Here is an 18,033-nt window from a genome sequence, read left to right as displayed (position 1 = left end):
CCTTTAACTCATACACATAGTTTTCCCATAATTAAGCAGATCCATTAGTTTCACATGGTGGGTGGGATGAAATTTTAAATAACATTCATCCCTTTCATAGAGAAATAGGAGTCTGAAATGAAGAAGTGCTCAATTAGCATGCCGTTGCTACAAGGGTGGGGAAAAGGATGGGATGACAACAATGTGGTCTAAATACACAATGCTGTGGGACTGAGAAAAGGATGGAAGATCTTCAATCATTTCAAGCCTCAAAACAGACTAATCACTTCTGTGACAAGCTGTGAAGCCCTGGCTCTGCCTAACACAGGTCTAACCTTCCAAGGAAGTTTTGCAGAAGGTTAATCTCAGTTAAATGCTGAACTCAAAACTGGAAGTGCCCTCTTGAAACTGGAACATGACGATGTTTGAGATGCTTGTGAGTGCTAGATTGTGCCTGAAGAGGGGGGAAATGGGAGATGAGGTATTTTGCTCAGCACAGGTGGTGTCACTTCTCAGCACACGATGCTCAGTGCAAAGGGAAACGTGCAGGTTTTCGAAATAAAACACCATGGTCCTGTTAGATCACGTGGTTGTGTTGGTAGAGATGGGCAGGGTTGTGATTTTCCCAAATTTTTCCTCCTGGTAGAAGAATCAGTAGCACAGATCAGCCCTGCTCCTGGATTTGTTCTGTGCACTTACAGAGAGGAAGCAAACTTAGCTCAATAAAAGCCATTAGCAGCAGGCATTTTCCTTCTTCAGGAATTCCCAGTTGCACAGGCCCAGAAACCTCTGTGTTCAGGAAGTCCTGCTCTCACTATCTCAAAGTCACATTTCACCTCTTCCTGTAACTTTTTAACAGAGAGAGAGAGAGGGGCTTGAAGCCAATAAACAAACCCCACCTTTTGTAACCAGGGAAACCCATCAGTTTACAGTATCTAATTCCTTAGACAATAAATTGGCACAAAGTAATAAGAATAGCAATAACAAGCAATCATAATGGCAAAAAGAAAAGTTCCCATATGATTATCTAATGATACCATGAAGCTTAGGGGGACTGTAGATATTATAATTTTTAACACACAAGAAAATTAAAACATAAACACATACTTGGGCTCAGTGCAGAAAACATTCAAAATCTGTAAGTCATTTAAGTTCTTTGATTGAGTATAGTCTGATTAATACCAGATTTAAGCTTTACTCACCCCTGGGGAACATCCTAAGAAGAAAGAGAGAGAGGTTACCCTTCTGTCACTTCAGCACTCCCCTTTTGATAAGCCCTCTTATCTGCCATCAGCATCAGATCTGCATTCATCACTGTCTCTGTGCTGAATTGTGGAAGGGGAACATCTGAATGCAGATGAATCAAAGCAGCTAGTTTTTTCTATAGTGTAAATAGCAACAGTAAGAAAATAGTTTCTAGAAATACAGAGCTGTGTGATGTGCCTGGATGGAAGGAACATGGAGATATGCTGACCACATTAGAGAATAAAAACACTTGTTCAAGTGCTGTCTAAAATGTTACTTTTCAAGTTAGAATGGCAGTATTTACTTCTTTCCTTAACAAGCCCCTCTTCCCAGTCAGCACCTGCCACAGAATGACTGGACCATGCTATTATCTCCTTATTTTTAACTGTTGCCATCAACCAATCAGCTTCCATTTCTCTCCTGAATCTCATCCTCTTTTCCTGGCATTTTCTCTCCCTTATCGGCACCTTGAACCTGGTACTACTGCAAATCTCCCTGTAAACGTCCAGTCACAGGAGCGCCCATCATGGTACTGCATGGGAAAGGGGAATATCTGATGGGAGCATCAGAACAACCAAGTATCTTTCAGATGGGAGAGTGTAAGGCTTCCCTCTATTGGTGCCTCTTCTACTGGCCTCCCTTAAGTTATGGAGAGCTTTGGTCTTGCTCCAGGCAGGAAAGAGAATATGTGACAGGGGAAGCCAGATGGGAGGCAGGCATTTTCATTTCTAGCCAGTCTACCGTGAGAATCCTGGCTTTACTCTTCTGAAAAGTCTTGTCATCTCTCAAAATACAGCTGGAATTCCTCATATTGAAAACAAGTCTGGGCTTCTGATAGATGAAAACTGTGAAGCAGTGGAAGAGTTTTGTGTATGGTATGCCTACAGGTTCACTCTGCCAACTGCCCCTCTGCCCAGCATTAACTCCAGGTCCGATCAGACATGCAAAGGAGTGGTGTGCATCAGTCAACCTGCAACAGGCTCAGCATGTGCTAAAGAAGGGGCTGCAGTGGGAACTCTGACAAGTTTAATCAATCTGCTGCTTCTCCAGACTTGCTCCTACACATGCCTCCAGCCCTCCTGCTTCCTCTGTGGTTGTGCCAAGCCTCAGATTTTATAGCGCCAGTCTGTAGAGACCATGCTGTTCATCATCTATCATGAACTCATGAATATGGTGCCCCTAACTTCTTTACTGCAAAACTTTGAAATGGATCCTGTAAGAAATGACGACACCATCTATTTCTGATCTGATCTAAAACATATTTCCTACTTTTCTGTACTTCTACTTTCTATCTCTGCTTTTCTTCTTATTTTTAAGCTTTACCACGGAGATCCATATGGTGTATTAGATTAAAGCCATTACACAAAGAAGGCGATACATTTTGTTATACTGTTCCCATCCCACCACATGAACTGCTCTGAGAAAAGGGGAGAGTATTCAAGAAAAGGAAAAGCCAGGCAAAATCTTCTGCCAACCACAACTCCCATTCTCTGCAAATCTGGAAGACAGGAAGTCAGAGTCAACAGCCATATTTTTTAAAAAGACTTGTAGAACAGAAATTCTCCAAACCAATTTAAGTTGCATACTGTATATGAAGTTAGTCCGTACTGTAGCTTCTCATATTTCAGTTCAGAAAAAAATTGATCCAATATTAGTTAAACTTAAGGATGTTTCTACAAGGATGAATTACAACTTGGTGGCATTTATTATGGAGCTCCAGAGAGGGACTAAGAACAAAGGATGCTCTTAATTTTCCAAATAAAGATCATAGAAGTAATTGTATCACCAGCAATACAGGTAGGAGGAATAAGGTTATAAAAATAAATAAATAGGAAATCTTTCAACTTAAGACTAAAGTCTAAGAGAGCAATGTCCTGAACAATTGTCAAGAACTGGAATAGTTTTAAGATGACCATGATCAATTTTTGCGGTACAATAAAAATAGGTATAATAGAAATATCACACAAAACAGAAATGTATGAGGACAAAAAGTCACAAATTGCAATAGAAACCCCTAGGGAATCTGAAAATGTATAAGGGTTGGGGGTTTTAAAAATTGTCTAGCTATTGAAGAAAAATATTGTATTAACAAATGGACAAATGAGAGTAGAGCTATCCCTCAGAGTCGCTTCATCAACCACAATCATACGAAGAATCCAATGTATCTTTTTGAAAAGTAGTTGAAATACTGAATCTCCTAAAGCAGAGAACAAGCCTTTGTTAGCTACTTTTGAAGGTCATCAGTAGCTTTTAGTGTATAGGACGTTTTTACAACAATTAGATCAAAACTCAGATTGAAAATGTTGGTGGATTTCATAAGTTAGAATGAGATCAATAGTTGACTCCCCCAGGGCACTGCCTGGGAATAGGGGTTTTATTCTAAAAAATCTCTCTTCCACTTGGAGCACCACTGGAGCCACACGTTAATTTTATATGATAACAAATTTGTTCATCTTAATTTTAAAAGATAGTTGAAGAAAGGTAACCTTAGATGTTGAATCTCTGAAACCCCCGTTGCTTGTGTAACTCCTGAACACTCATGCGGATCCCAATAATCAAAACAGACGCACATACGGTGTCTCTGGCATGAGTATATTTATACCATCTGTTAAGCTAAACTTGAACACTAAGGAGATACAAACCCAGCATTAAGAGGTCATAACTGCAAAACTGAGATGGACTTTGACAAGAAAGCCTTCAAATCAATGCTAGCACATCCCTTGTCTGAAAAACCTTTCAGCTCATAAGGATCTCAAGCTATATAAAATAGCATGCCAAATATAAATTTTGTGGATATCAAAAACCTCAGCTCTTTCTGCAGATCATGGCAGTATGCAGAATGTAAAACATTAAAGATTTTAGGAACAAGAAAAATTCAAATTACCCAACAGGCCTGCCAAATTTTATTCTTCTTAATATCATGTGAGCAGGGAGGAATGTAATTATTATTTTTCCCCATGACACTAATTCCTTTTGTAACTGACAGGCTGAACAAAGGGTGCGCATGCTCCATTTAGCCCAAAGGCTACTTTTTGTTTAAGAACATAATGGATGATTCATTAATTTAAAAAACAACCGTGCAACAAAACGAAGAAAAATATCATATTGGAGGGATGCTAATGGAAATATTGTATCGTACACAAACAGTACCTCAGACATTGTTTTTTGTCATGTTAGCAGGCAAGATTTTTAATAAAGCTATTCCAGGTAAGGAAATGTCCTACATTTACTTGTGATTATATATCCCCACTGAAAATATTCATGTTGCCATCTTGATATTTCCTGCATCCCCTACCAAAACATGCATAAATTTTAATCAATTAGAAAATAAAGCACATGCTACAGATAGTGGATAACAAGGTAAAAACAGATAAAGCAGGCTGCTCACAGCCAATAGTCTGGTTTTGTTCAAAGTCAGGTAGATCAAAATAAATTTCAGATGCAAAAATTATAAAAATTGGAAGCTGAGTGTGCCTCTGAAGAAAATAAAAAAGGGCAGAATTTGCATCACTGAGAACCCATGAGTCTATGAGGCCCTTCTCTGTTCTCTAACCATGCCTCAGAAACAGGGTTCAATCTCCAGCATTATCATCACATTAAAATTAACAAGAGAAAGGTACTTGGAAAGGGAATTAGACGATAGAAGATTTGAATTGAGGAGGAAAAATGAAAGCTGTGATTAAAAAAAAAAAAAAGCATAATGATAACCTATAGGCAGGAGTAAAAACCTTAAGTGGTGAAACAAATTGCTTAGTTATTTAAGGGATTAAAGCAAGGGGAAATGGGGCAAGATTAAGAAAATAAATATACACAACAGGCTTCCAAATGGGGTGACAGCAAAAAACGAATTCAACTGCAAAATTGTTTTCCAAATGAAGTGATAAAAGGTCCATTACTTCCAACATTTAACCATGGCACAGGAAAAACACTAGCAAATGCACAAAGGAGAATTACTCTCCATTGTTAAAGAGAAGTGTGTGGTTCCCTAACTGGGGTGTTAGGGAACATTTGTATATTTCTTTATATTTCTATTTTTAAATATTTAGTTACTCCATTTCATAAGGATGAGTTCAGCATTCTTAACCTTGCTGAAAAACATTTGTATTGCACAGTCTTAGCATAATTTTTATTAGTTATTGCTTTGTTTTTAACCAAAAGTGTTGCACACATCCAGTGATATTGCATTTATTATCACATGCTGTAATATAAGGTAAAAAGAAATTATTTTTGTGATGCATTGGTCCTTTCCTATATACATGGTATTGCCCTGGAGATAAGGTGTAGAAAGGTTTCTCTACTTCTTGTTATATCTCATTAACAGTGAAAACACAGTCAAGCGTATTTGAGTAAATTCCCCTATACTTGTCAGGCAAATTTTCTGAATTGCTTTTGTCATTGTGTTTTGATAACAAAGGTAGTTATTCTATTCTTAGTTCTGCCCTTAAGAACCAAAGTCTCTTTCTGCCTGAGGACGTATCCAACAGTTTCTTTGGATCATAGTATCTTTTACTTGACGAATGCAATTACTCATGGTGATAAGCAACACAGGCTACACTCTAATTTTACCATCTGCCCTGCATTTGGCAGTGCAATTCAGAAGAAAATAGAACATCTCACTTTCATTGCTGTTCTTCTTTCTTACATTTTTTTTCTAGGACCGTTACTGATACTGACAAACCCAGCACACACTTTCAGAAAAGTTTGCGTCTAACCTTACTTAGCAAATGCATAAGCATGTACTTGTGCTAAAATATGCTCAGACTTACATCTTATATTGTCCACCTGATTTAGGCATTTTTGTTATTGACTTGAGAACCCTGTTCCAGTCTTTATTCTAGTTGGCAACATTCTTTCAATTTTATTCTGCCTAAAATTTATTGCAAATTTTTCAGGAGACAAAAAAAACATAGAAAGCATCAGCAAAACTAGCCCCAGCCTATCCTAAGATAATTCTTCAGAAAGAACCCTTTCTCTTTACCATTTTTAAAAGGTTTGAAATTTTTACTAAATTCTATTGTGACATTTTCAAAATTATGATCTTTTTTGGGGGATCAAAATGACTTCTGAAAACTGATTAAATTTACAGCTAAACATGTCTCCAAATGATAAGAATAATATTAAAGGTCTTGAGTTTAGCTAAATGAAACATTTTGACAGACCCAATATGATATTTCTATCCTCTGGATTTTCAGATCACTTTTATAAAAATACCAGTTATTCATATCTAAATGAGACAGTGCCAATATTCAAAATCCTGACAATTCCTAGCTCTCCTCTAACTCAAGCTCTCAGAATGGTATTTTTGAATAAATCAGTAGGTTTCTTGGAATTTATTTCGAGAATATTGCCTGAAATATTCTTTTAACAGCCATGAAGTTTTTTTGCGTTGACAAGTTGAGAACAGGTCAGGAACTTGTTGCATCAGGTGTATCTTCAAGAGTAAGCACCAATGGTCCAGAAACACTAAGACCAAGCTAGCACAGTGCTACATCTGAGAAGATAATCCCCACCTCTCTGCTGCATTTGTTCAGTGAAACACAGTGTCACATATACTTTGCTTCTGATTTCAGAGCAGATATGGCCAGAGATGATGTGATTCTGTCTGCATGTTCTCACACCATGGCTACCCTTCGGTAGCTCCATGAAATGCTAGCTGACCAACTCATATATCCTGCTTGTTGCTTCCTTCCACAAGCCTGCTCTAATCAAGCCTCTTGCCTCAGGTGTGGTTCTGAAAAAAGTCCTTTTTCCCTACAAGGCTGCTCAGTTGCCCTGCTATCCAGCTGGGGCCTTTTGAGCTAACAACACCCTTCCCATCACGAGAAATTGAATAGCAAGACAAAAGTTGTGGTACAATGATGTGCAAATTACAATCTGTTTTAATAGTGCATTTCTTCTCATGGTTTTCCCCCCCAAAAAATGTATAGTCACTTTGATTCCTATCCAGGGTATTTTAAAACAGTGGAAATAAGATCTTTAGAAAATCCAGTCCCTTTCTTCTTTACCCCCTAAAAAGGGTACTTGCAATTCCAACCTCATCAGGTCACACTTTGTCTGTTACCTAAGAAGGCTTTCAAATAACCATGGCTTAGGCTGAAACTTCTTTTGAAGGGAAAATCAATGGGTTGTTTTATTTTTTTTAAAGTGTTCTAATTCTGCTATTCAGAGTTTAAAGAGTGGTTGTAGGTAAAGAAAAAAACCTTCCTCTCCTCCTTACCTCCCCCGACCTGCTACTTTCTCCGTTTTGAATGACTTCAGCCTGAGCTGCGGAGACTTCAAAAGACTTCAAAGGCAACAGATACTGCTGTTGGGGCTGATGCTGAAAATGCTGGATTCAGCAAAGAATGCAAATATTATGGATTGTGGAGTGTCTTTATTTATTTCAAATGAATAGTGGCTTCATTTATTTCAAATGAATAGTGGCTTCATTTATTTCAAATGAAATAAAATGAATATCCAAAACAAGTAAGCAAGTAAGCAGGCAAGCAAGAAAAGAAAGAAAGAAAGAAAGAAAGAAAGAAAGAAAGAAAGAAAGAAAGAAAGAAAGAAAGAGAAAGAAAAAGAAAAGAAAGCATGCAAGCAGAGGAGGTGAATATCACATAAGAAAGGAGGAATTAGTGTGCAGCAACCAAGTCAAATTTTCTACTGTATTCAGCATGTGCTGAGGAGACAGGGCAATAGTTACAACTCTCTCCACGTCCACCTCTGCCAAAGTGCATTATATTCCAGCCGGTTCCTTGTTGTCTTGCTCTTCCAGCCTTGCTCTTCCAGCCTTGCTCTTGTTGCTGCCATAAGCTGTGGAGTGAAGACAGAAAAGCCAGCACAGTATCCTAAAGGTGACCAGAGGGTTCCCACCATGGGTAAATCAGAAGCAAAGTCATCACATGCACAAGGAGCTCTGCTGTGCCATTGGTGAGGGGCTAGAAGTGCTTGGGAGTTGAGTCACTGGGACGGAAACTGTAGGTTTATTCAAAGATTAAATGGGGAGGAAACACATTTTATTTCTCAGCTGAATTCATGCCAGACCTTAGGAAAAATATCCTGTGAAAGAATTTAGCCAGCTCTCTGCTTCTTGTTTATCAGCTGAACTGTCCCTTTCTGACTTGCTTCTTATTGTCTGCATTGATCTCAACATCAAGTCCACTACTGTCTGATCGTACATCTGCTGCAAAGGTCAGGAACCTGGTTAACAAAACACATGATTTCTATTATTCATTAGGATTTAATGATGGGATTCTAAAAATAATCCTAAAATACTAATGTTTTATTTACATGGATATCTGAAAGTCTAGCAGAACCTCTTGAAAAATTCATCAGGGTTGGATACCATGTGAATCTGATTTCAGGCATTATGGTTTTATGCACAGTATCATAGCTTTTTAACTAGTGCATATCAGCTGTAATGGGCAGGAAACACAATTAGTGCATAGGGGCTCCACATCTTTTATTACAGAGGATTCTGGGTTTTCAAATTTGGGATAAAACAATTTTTAAAAAAACACCTTGAAAGGGTTTAAGTAAGAGCCCTCTGAAATGAAAAATGATATTCTTAGCTAGTTCTGGATGAACTGCTCTGGTAAAAAGAATATTGTTTAATTTTCATTTTGAATTAAAGACTTGGAAAGCTGAGTAATACACAGGCTAATGCTGAGCTGAGCTATGCTTCTGCTCCTCTGAGGTCCATAAAAATGTATTAAAACAGGAATTATTTTGTACACTGTGCAGTACTTCAACGCTTAATTCTCAGCAGGCTATAAAATCATTTCCAAGATAATGAAATTACAAAAGAATTTTAATTTCATTTTCAATCTCTTATCATTGTAAATTACTAAAAGAAGATGTTTGGAAGATGACTAGCAATGTTTCTACTCTCCGTCTTCTGACTGGCCAGGGCTTTTTGACTGAATTACCTGAAAAACACTTTTACAGGTAATTCATATGAGACATAATGCAGAAGATCCTGAAACATGCAGCTGACTACATCAGTTTATGCATTATAAAAACAGCATTGTTAGGATTCCAAGTAGAAAAAATCATTAATAGTCAAAATAATAATAACAAATATACAAAATACTAACAAATACCAATACAGTAAGAGTTTAAGGTAAAACCTTGTTGTAACAAAAAGGCAAAACAAATCATATACTTTGAGTGTCAGAAATAAAATAAATAAATAAATAAATAAATAAAAAATGTAAAAAAGAATGTCTCTGTCAGTGATATCTCAACACTATTTCAAAGAGAAGCCAGTAAAAAATGTTTCCAACAACAAAGCTTTTCTTTGTGATTTGCAAAATATTCAAGGATGTTACTTTTCTCCTGGGACAAAGTCCAGAGCTGTTGTTCAAGCCAAACACTTATTAGAACTGTCAGAGACATTCTAAGTTTAGCTTGCTTTCTGAAAGTTACGCTCTGGCAGAAGCAGGACTTGTAGAGCTGCAGCAAAAATCACTGTCCCATTGAAAAGTAGATTTTAACATATTTCTTCTTTTATGAAGAAGAGTTGCAGGACTTGATCTGAAAAACATTTTGAATTCTCACACTTTTAAAATGCTTGTTTGAGTGAAAGTTAAAGGCTAAAATATCTGACCTCATGTAAACCTCCAGCAAATGAAGGGAATCTCCTGAAAGGTGAGGGAATGGAAATTCCAAGAAATATTCTCTACAAAAGTCAATTTCTGTTGGAGAATCAATGAGAGTACGTAAATTGTATTCCAGTAATATTTTCTAGGGAAAAAAAAAAAAAAACTCTCAAAATTCCCTGGACAACTGCCTAAGCAAAGTGTCCCTTATATGATTAAGTATACACTGTTGAAGCTCACCTACTTCACCTAGCATTGAGTTCAATACAAAGCACAGCAAAGCTGTCAGTTCAACTCACAGGGAGCGAAGAAGCAATAGCAGAAATCAAGCTACATGCAAGGTGGGGTGAAAACCGTACATTCATTGAGGGCACAGGGGCCCGGAATTTTAGACCAGTTCTGCCTACGTGGGCTAATGTTTCTGTTTCCCCCAAGTTCAGGCAACCAAGAGAAAGGAACGGTCCTCCCCCTTGGGAAGGTGGGCTCTTTCACAGCCAGCAAAGTGCAGGGTAAGGCAGGTGGGAGCAGAACAGCTTGCCCTCCCTCCTCCAGCAAACCTCAGTTGTGACCAAGCAATGGTTGACCTTCTGTGAAGAAGCTTCTGAGCCCACCACAGATGGATGACCATCATAGTGAGCTAAGTTTTTCACCTCCCTTTCACTGTGATCATGTCTGTGATTTAAAGCAATTCATGAGATGCTTCATAAGCTGTGGCATAACATCTGAGGAGCACAGTCAGAGGTCAACCACTTCTCTTCACTTGACCAGGCCAGCATAAATTAGACATATTCAACTGTCACAGGTCTCCCATAGCCCAGCAATGACGTTGTGAGATTCCTAAGTTTTAATCCCTACTCCAAATGCAGTTTTAGCATCTTACCCAATGGGATGTAGGAAGAAAATGTATAGAGATGAGGGCTACGTGAGAACAGAGGCAAAGAGAAACAAAACAAATTGCTCAAGTCTGTAGAGCTGGACACTATCTGAGCTTGCAGCTGAACTTTCCCACAACCTTGGTCAATGCTTCAAGCCCTGCCTCCTTTAGAAAATGAAGAAACTAAAACAGAGACACAGAAAGGAGGAAGACAAGGGAAAATATAATGGGAATGTGTCTTGTTTGTTCACTTTGGAAATACAGCTGCATTACTCAGTTTTACAGTGATTTATACCTGTTTAGCAGATGCTTCTTCTAAGTTCTCATGGGCTATGTGTGCCAACCCGTTCACAAAAAAACCTGAGATAAGCCACGAGTGCTCCTCCAGCTGGGGACATGAGCTGTATTTCATTTCTAGTGTACTACTACAGTAGTCTGTGTTTAACAGATTTCTTTTCTTATTTTATTTAGTTTAGTGCAACTTGTTAGCCTAACATAGTTAAATTTATGAGTCACATTTATTTATGCCTCTGAAACAGCTCCATTGTATATCTGCAGTGAACACTAAAAGAGAAGTGATTCCAGAAGCTGTTCAGGCGTCTGTGTCTCTGTGCCAAGTTCCACATTATATTTATCTCTCAGCTATCACCCAAACACAGGCTCAGTTCATACTAAACACCCTTCCTGCTTCCACAATATTTTCTTTTAATTTCAATCATAAAATACAAATTATAAATTTCCTTTACCTTTCTGTCACCTCCTTACCAATACCTCTTTGCTGCCATTTTCTTTCTTCTTTTATTCATGCCAATATTTATAAAGTTTAAACTGAAGTATCATACCTTCAGGAGTAACTCCCTTTCTCCCCCACCTCTTGCTGAGATCAAATAAGCCAAGTAAGAATAGCACTGATTAAATTAAATGTTAAGTGATACCACTATCTATCATGGAAGAGAGTCCTTCTTGTAGTTATAGAAAGCAATGTCAAGGTGGAAGTGATTCTCTATAAAAAAAAAATAAATCAATGATGAATAAAATCATGTTAACATCCACAATTAACTTGCGCAGTTTGACTCTTCCACATCTATTTAAAGCTCTAACCACTAGAAATATCTCTGATTGGCTCTTCAAGCTATACCAAGTGTAGTTTCTTTACCCCCAAAAATGTCAGGTCCTCCACAGAGACATTCAGTGGCTAGTTTGGTTTCATTTGAAATCCACCAAACACCTCAAGGCTCTTTAAAATACAGAGAAATTTATGTTTCCTCAGGAAGAGCAATCACATGGAGGGATTTAAAACCTGCCAAAGAAAATGAAGGGTCTTCACAGATGCATGGTTCATGGATAATTTGCATTAGCCCAGAAAAGTTGGGAGTCCATGCAACTTTTTGAAGCCCTTAGGCATGGGATGGATATGATGACTAAATAGGTAAAGCTTTGTTATTGATCCTTTGGTGATGTAAAGCTTTGGTGCACACTTCATCCTCCTATAAGTTCCAATGTAAATGAGCATTTGGCCTGACTGTCAAAGGCACAGGGCTGCAATAAGAAATATGTTAAGAGTGAGATTCCATGTGTCTGGAAAAGCTGGTGTGATCTAGGTATTAGAATTAGGATTTCAGAAAATGTTTTCTGTACATGCCAAAAGTTAAGTGTCCAGCAATGTGCTGTGGTACAAGGATTTTTATCATCATTTACATAGGGGTGGCACATATAATCTTATGGTGTCACTTTCTGCAAACCATTCAAAGTTTACAAAAATTAAAATAAAACAAAATAAAATAAAATAAAACAAAATAATATAAAATAATAAAATAAAAAATAAAATAAAATAAAATAAATCATCATCTATATATCAGAAGTTGAACAAAGAAGGCAGTGACAAACCTCCAAACTATTGCTAACAAACCCCACCCCACCAGAGTTAGCAGAAATAGTTTTCAGCAAATCACCCTTATAACCAGCATGAGACCTGAATGTAGAGTGACCTTTATGGGGTTTTATAGCCACATGGCTACACCTTCCTCCCATAACTCAGGGTTCATGGAAAACCATACTGTCCCGGGGCTGAAGGAAGGAAGCAAGGATGTCTCTTTCCCCTCAATAAATCCATGCTTGGTCACCCTGTAGACACACCTGTTTTAAGGGAATATACCTGGGTCCTCAAGCACGCCTCTCCCCGAGTTTTGTTTGTCTCCAGATGTTCATCTGGGCTCTCACAGCTGGTTCTTCTATCTGGAGGCAACAACCACTGAATTTTCCAGTCTACACTTACACGGGACTTTAATGACCCGCTGCTCAGGACAGAATTTAGAGATTTATAATATGAACATTGTTCTCATTTTTTCTTGCTTTCATAGGGAGTGAGAGTTGACATTTCTACAGTTATAAACATGACAATCATCACTCTTTTTAAAATATGCTGTTTGCATCTCAGATCTGAAGTTTCAGGTTTTCTGTGCTCTTGGATAGACATTAGGAATGGTTAATATTCAGTTCATATTTTTACACTCTTGGTAAAACTCATAAATTTTAAGTTGGAAAGAAGCCATCAAGATTATCTTGTTTCACTTTCAACAGAACGTAGCTACATAAACCCCTCATTAATTTCTGTGGGGAAAAAAAAAAATGTTTCTGTTTGAACTATGTCATATGTTTCAGAGGGACATTTAATCCTAAAACAGAGTCCACATAATGGAGAATCAACCACGTTCTTAGATAAGTTATTCCAATGTTTAAATACCTTCCATGTTAAAAATGTGTTCTGTGCTTCAAATCTAAATTTGTCTTGCCTCAGCTTCCAACTGTTGAATCTCATGCTTTTTTTTTGCTGTTAGATTAAAGAGCTGGCTATGAGAAAACTGTTTCTCACATAGGTACACACAGACCATGATCAAACTATCCCTTAGCCTGCTCTTCAACAAACTAAGTAGATGAAGCGTCTTAAGTTTCTCAGTATGAAATATGTTTTCCAAACCACAGACCTTTCATTTAACATTTTTTGAACACTGCTCACTTTTACAGAATGCTTTTTGAACTGCAACAACAGAAATAGTCATGTTTTTTTCAGTTATGGTCTCATTAGCAGTATACAAAAGAAAAAAGCACCTCCATATTCTTAACTGATAGTCCTGTGCTTGTAGAGCCAAGGCTTATGTTAGCCCAGCACACTGAGAGCAAAGGTGCAAAAGCTTATATTCATGGCCTCCAGACCCTTGCCAGTGTCGCTGTATTCCTGGATACAGTCTCTCATTTTGGAATACTGACCTAAACTGTTTTTAAGTGTATCACCATGAACAATTAGAGTTATAGTTCATTAAGAGTTTTGATTTCACGTGACTAGTAGACAAAAATACATTTTCCATACAATCTATTTTTTTTTCCTTATATATATATATATTGTTGTTGTTGTTGTTAGGAAATTTAAATGAGCACTTGCTTCAGTATAATTTACAAGGTTTCATTTCATGTCAAAAGCATGAAATCATATCTTCTTTAGGATGCATTCCCCTCCAGGAACGCCCCAATTCTATGAGGCAGGCTTGTGAGGGATTGCACCCTGCCATAATGAAGTATCTACCAAACTGTCCAATTGCAGCTGAATCCCTCATTGCTGGAAGAATTCCTTGTTTTCTGATAGGGTTTTGGTGTTTTGTTTTGTTTTGTTTTGTTTTGTTTTGTTTTGTTTTGTTTTGTTTTGTTTGGGGGGAGATCAACTCTCAGTTAATAACTTTTTAATCCTCATTAATTTTATGGTGGATTGGGACTAGCTGGTCTTTTTCACGGAAATGTTGTACTAAGGTACCTTTCAGAAGTCAAATGTTACAAGCTTGTTTGACAGGATCTGTTTTCTACAAAACTCACCCTGATTGGCACTAATTATACAACCATTCTTTAACTCATGACAGAACACATGCCATACTTGCTTTACGAAGAATTTGTCAGTATTACAGATGAAAAATTTACAAATTACCAAGGAACAATATACTATTTCTCTGCTCATCCTATCAAAATCTCTACACACCTTCTGAGACTTTCACAGTATTACAGGATACACTAAGAAACAAAATCAATGGTTATGGAAGCTCCCTGACTAATTTTGTCACAGAAGAGAGATTCTCCTGTTTGAAATTATCAGTCATGCTGATTAAAATTATTTTAAATTTAGTAATTATTTGGGCCTTACAACCTTTTACTTAAGCATCTCGTTTAGCAAGAGATGAAATTCAGAAGAAAAAGTCAGAGAGGCTAGAATGCTTAGATGCTAGTATGAACCTAAACACAGACTATTAATCTCAGCAAGGGGCCCATCTTTTTATGAAACATTTCTAAAGTTGCTCATGGATAGATGAGTAAATGGGACAGAACTGTATCAGAAGGTGGTGAATAATTGTGCTGTTAGATGATCTTCCTAGTGCTGAACTGCTTCTGATGATCCACATTTAGGCATAGACAACTCTTCTGAATATGTAAGAGAAGTAGGGACAGAAGACCACCTGCTTTGTGTATAAAATACAAAGATGAGCTGCTAGAATACTGTACCATCCCAAAAGATAATGTTTGTGTTTTATCCATACAGCCTTCTCCTCTTATTGCTGCTGCTCCTGCTGAGGAAAGGGTCAGCTACTACAGTGAGGCAGAAAGAGCTTTTAGCCTCTCTCTCTTCACCCACCTAATAGTCTACTCTCAGTGGACTAATTTTACAATATATATCCAGTCCTCACACAATTTTGCTCTCTTGTCTGGGAAGCTTTGAACATCTAATGAAACACAATTTCTGATAAACCTGCTAAACATCTTTACTTTTTTGCTCATTTTTTATTTTCTCCAAAAGAGTTTGCAAAGAAAGATTAAAAAAAGAAAATCACTCATTCTTCAAATTAAAATTAAAAAAGATGTTTAGACATTTTTTTCTTTGGCTCCTTTAACATTTCAGACAGAAATTCTGTTCTATCTTTACAATGGCAAAAGGAAAATGTAGGTCATACTAACTAGGTCCTTACCTAAAAAGAAAGGACAAAGTCTCTTTGCAAGCCAAAGATGAAAGAAAAAAAAATGGCAAAAAGTACCATCTCCCCAAGCAAAAATGCAACTGTTGGGATGTCAAGACCACACACAAGCTTGAGAGTTGACTGCTGGTGTGATAATGATCTTTCCAAAAGTCTGTGTTTTTGCCAATTATACCCTTCACTGATAAACTTAGTTTTACCCTCTTGAATTTGCTTAGCCCCACCTTCATTTGCACTTGTCAATGAGCAAAACAGCAGCAAGCAGAACGGAAATATTTGTGTCACCCACTTCAGAGTTGAGCTCAGGCTCATTTTTATTCTCTCTTACATACTTTACATGCACTTGACTTGGAGAGGTCCCACAATAAACTCAGTGAGAATCCTCATGTGAGAGTCTTCCAGAGGTATCCTCTGTCCAAATCACAGATCATCTGCTTGTTTGGGGGTGAATCTGAAACAACATTAAAAAATAAAATCAAATTAAACTAAAAAAAATAAAAAATAAAAAGCTCAAAGGCTATTACTGAAGTCATGGAATACCAAGAGAGGCATTTCAGTTCTGTCAGAATATACAACAACAAATACCGATCAATATCAGAAGGATTTTTAGTGACCCATATCCAGTTCTGATAGCCAAATCAGTACTCTCATTTCAGAAAGGCTAGAAAACATCTTAAAGGGAAAGCAAAGGGCAAGGTACTGAGTAGTAAATGTTCAGCACAGTGCGTGGTAATTGACTTAGTCATGCAGTTCCCATTATTGTTAATAGGAATCAGATGGCTAAATCCCTGGGCTAAAAATGTACTTTTAAATAGATATCTGCATGAGTGCCAAGCACAAAGCATCAAGGTAGTGTAAACTACCAGTGAGGAAGATATGAACACTGAAGACATTTACTGAAGACATCAAGAGATCTTATGGAAGGACTTATAAAACTGGGGCAAAATTGCCAGTGAGATCATTTATTGGAAGTAGTTTTTATATAAATTGGATAACGTTTTAGAGAACAATGTATGCACTGGCTGAGAACGCAAGTCTTCAAAGGCATGGGAAGAGCAATGTGTCTCCAGAAGACACGAAGAGAACAGGGGCAAGCTATAACATGGCCACACAGGAGTACATGACCTTGATTTCATGCCTAGGAAATTCCACAAACACAATAGCAGGACTAAAAATGGCATGGCTCTAGCAAGAGTTTATAACTGATTTGCTAGCCTGGCTTACTGGATAAAACTCCTTTAGAAGACAGGTATCAGTATGAGAGCTACTCCCTGTACAGGCATATTGCAAATATATATTGCAACATATGCATTTTTCAATTCTTCAGACTGAAAAAAATGACATTCAAAGCAAACACCTGAAATCAGTGGAATTTTTGAAACTCAAGCTAATATTTTAAGAACATTATTTCTTTTAGAAAAAGATAGATAAAGAAAAGTAATGATAAAAAGTATAAAGAGATACAGGGAGAGACAGAGAGAGAGATGGAGACAGAGGTATAGATCAAGACAGAGATGATAGAGATGAGAGAGAGAGAGAGAGAACGAGAGAGAGAGAGATGAGAGAGAGAGATGATATAGAGATAGGGATAGCTGTAGAGATAGCATTCGTGAACTGGGAGTAAGCCCTGCTGGAACTAGTGACAGTAAATCTACAGCCTGGAGTTGTATTAATGTAGCTGATTAGTTGTTACAAACAATAGTTGATAAGACTATGTTGTATTAATATTGATAGAATAATTAAGCTCAGGATGTCAAAGGTGTTTACGTTACCGAACAACATCAAACAGTGAAACAAGGCTCAGGGTTTGAAGAATAAGGACCTCAGTCTATTCAGTTGCTACAACAAAGTGAGAAATCAGTGCCAGTCTGGACATTTATTGACCAAGATACACAAAAGGTAAAGAATCAAAACAAAATAAAGAGTCCTCTGAACCTAAAATAGAGTTTCTGCACGAAGGAAAAAAAATAATCAAACTGTATCAAAATCCTTCTTTCAGAGACAGGATTTTGGATACACTCTCTGATTCTGTCAAGTAATCTTTCTTCGTCAGGATGAAAGAGTTAGTTCTGTTGTTCAGGTATGAGCTCTAAATGATGGTTTCTTTCCCTGCTTTGACAAAACAGGCAGACACAGTTACAAAGGAAAAAAAAAAAAAGAAAAAAAAAAGGAAAAAAAAAAAAGAAAAAAAAAAGATATATAAAGGTCAAGGAAATACAGCTTTCATTGATGTTCTCAGCCTCCATGGCAGTTGTCTAGTTACAAACAGACCGTTCCGGTCTGATAAAAGATGATCATGATATTTTCACCCTGAACTTTGTCTTGTTGATATCATCCAAGTAGG

At 37.4% G+C, this 18,033-nt stretch overlaps 1 long non-coding RNA gene across 4 annotated transcripts in view; it reads right to left on the bottom strand.

The window, feature by feature from the left end:
- Positions 1 to 3,107: 3,107 nt before the first annotated feature.
- LOC310896254 overlaps positions 3,108 to 18,033 on the bottom strand; it is a 68,857-nt gene continuing 53,931 nt past the window's right edge. For all 4 annotated transcript variants that reach the window (XR_014581312.1, XR_014581313.1, XR_014581314.1 and 1 more), the window contains one exon: positions 3,108 to 16,140. This is a non-coding gene — a long non-coding RNA (uncharacterized lncRNA). The remainder of the gene's footprint in view (positions 16,141 to 18,033) is intronic.

This window comes from Anser anser (genome assembly GCF_964211835.1).
Source record: "Anser anser genome assembly, chromosome: 3".
In the NCBI taxonomy this organism is placed as follows: domain Eukaryota; kingdom Metazoa; phylum Chordata; class Aves; order Anseriformes; family Anatidae; genus Anser; species Anser anser.
Note: the sequence above shows the minus strand (reverse complement) of the source record. Positions and strands in the feature narration are given on the sequence as shown.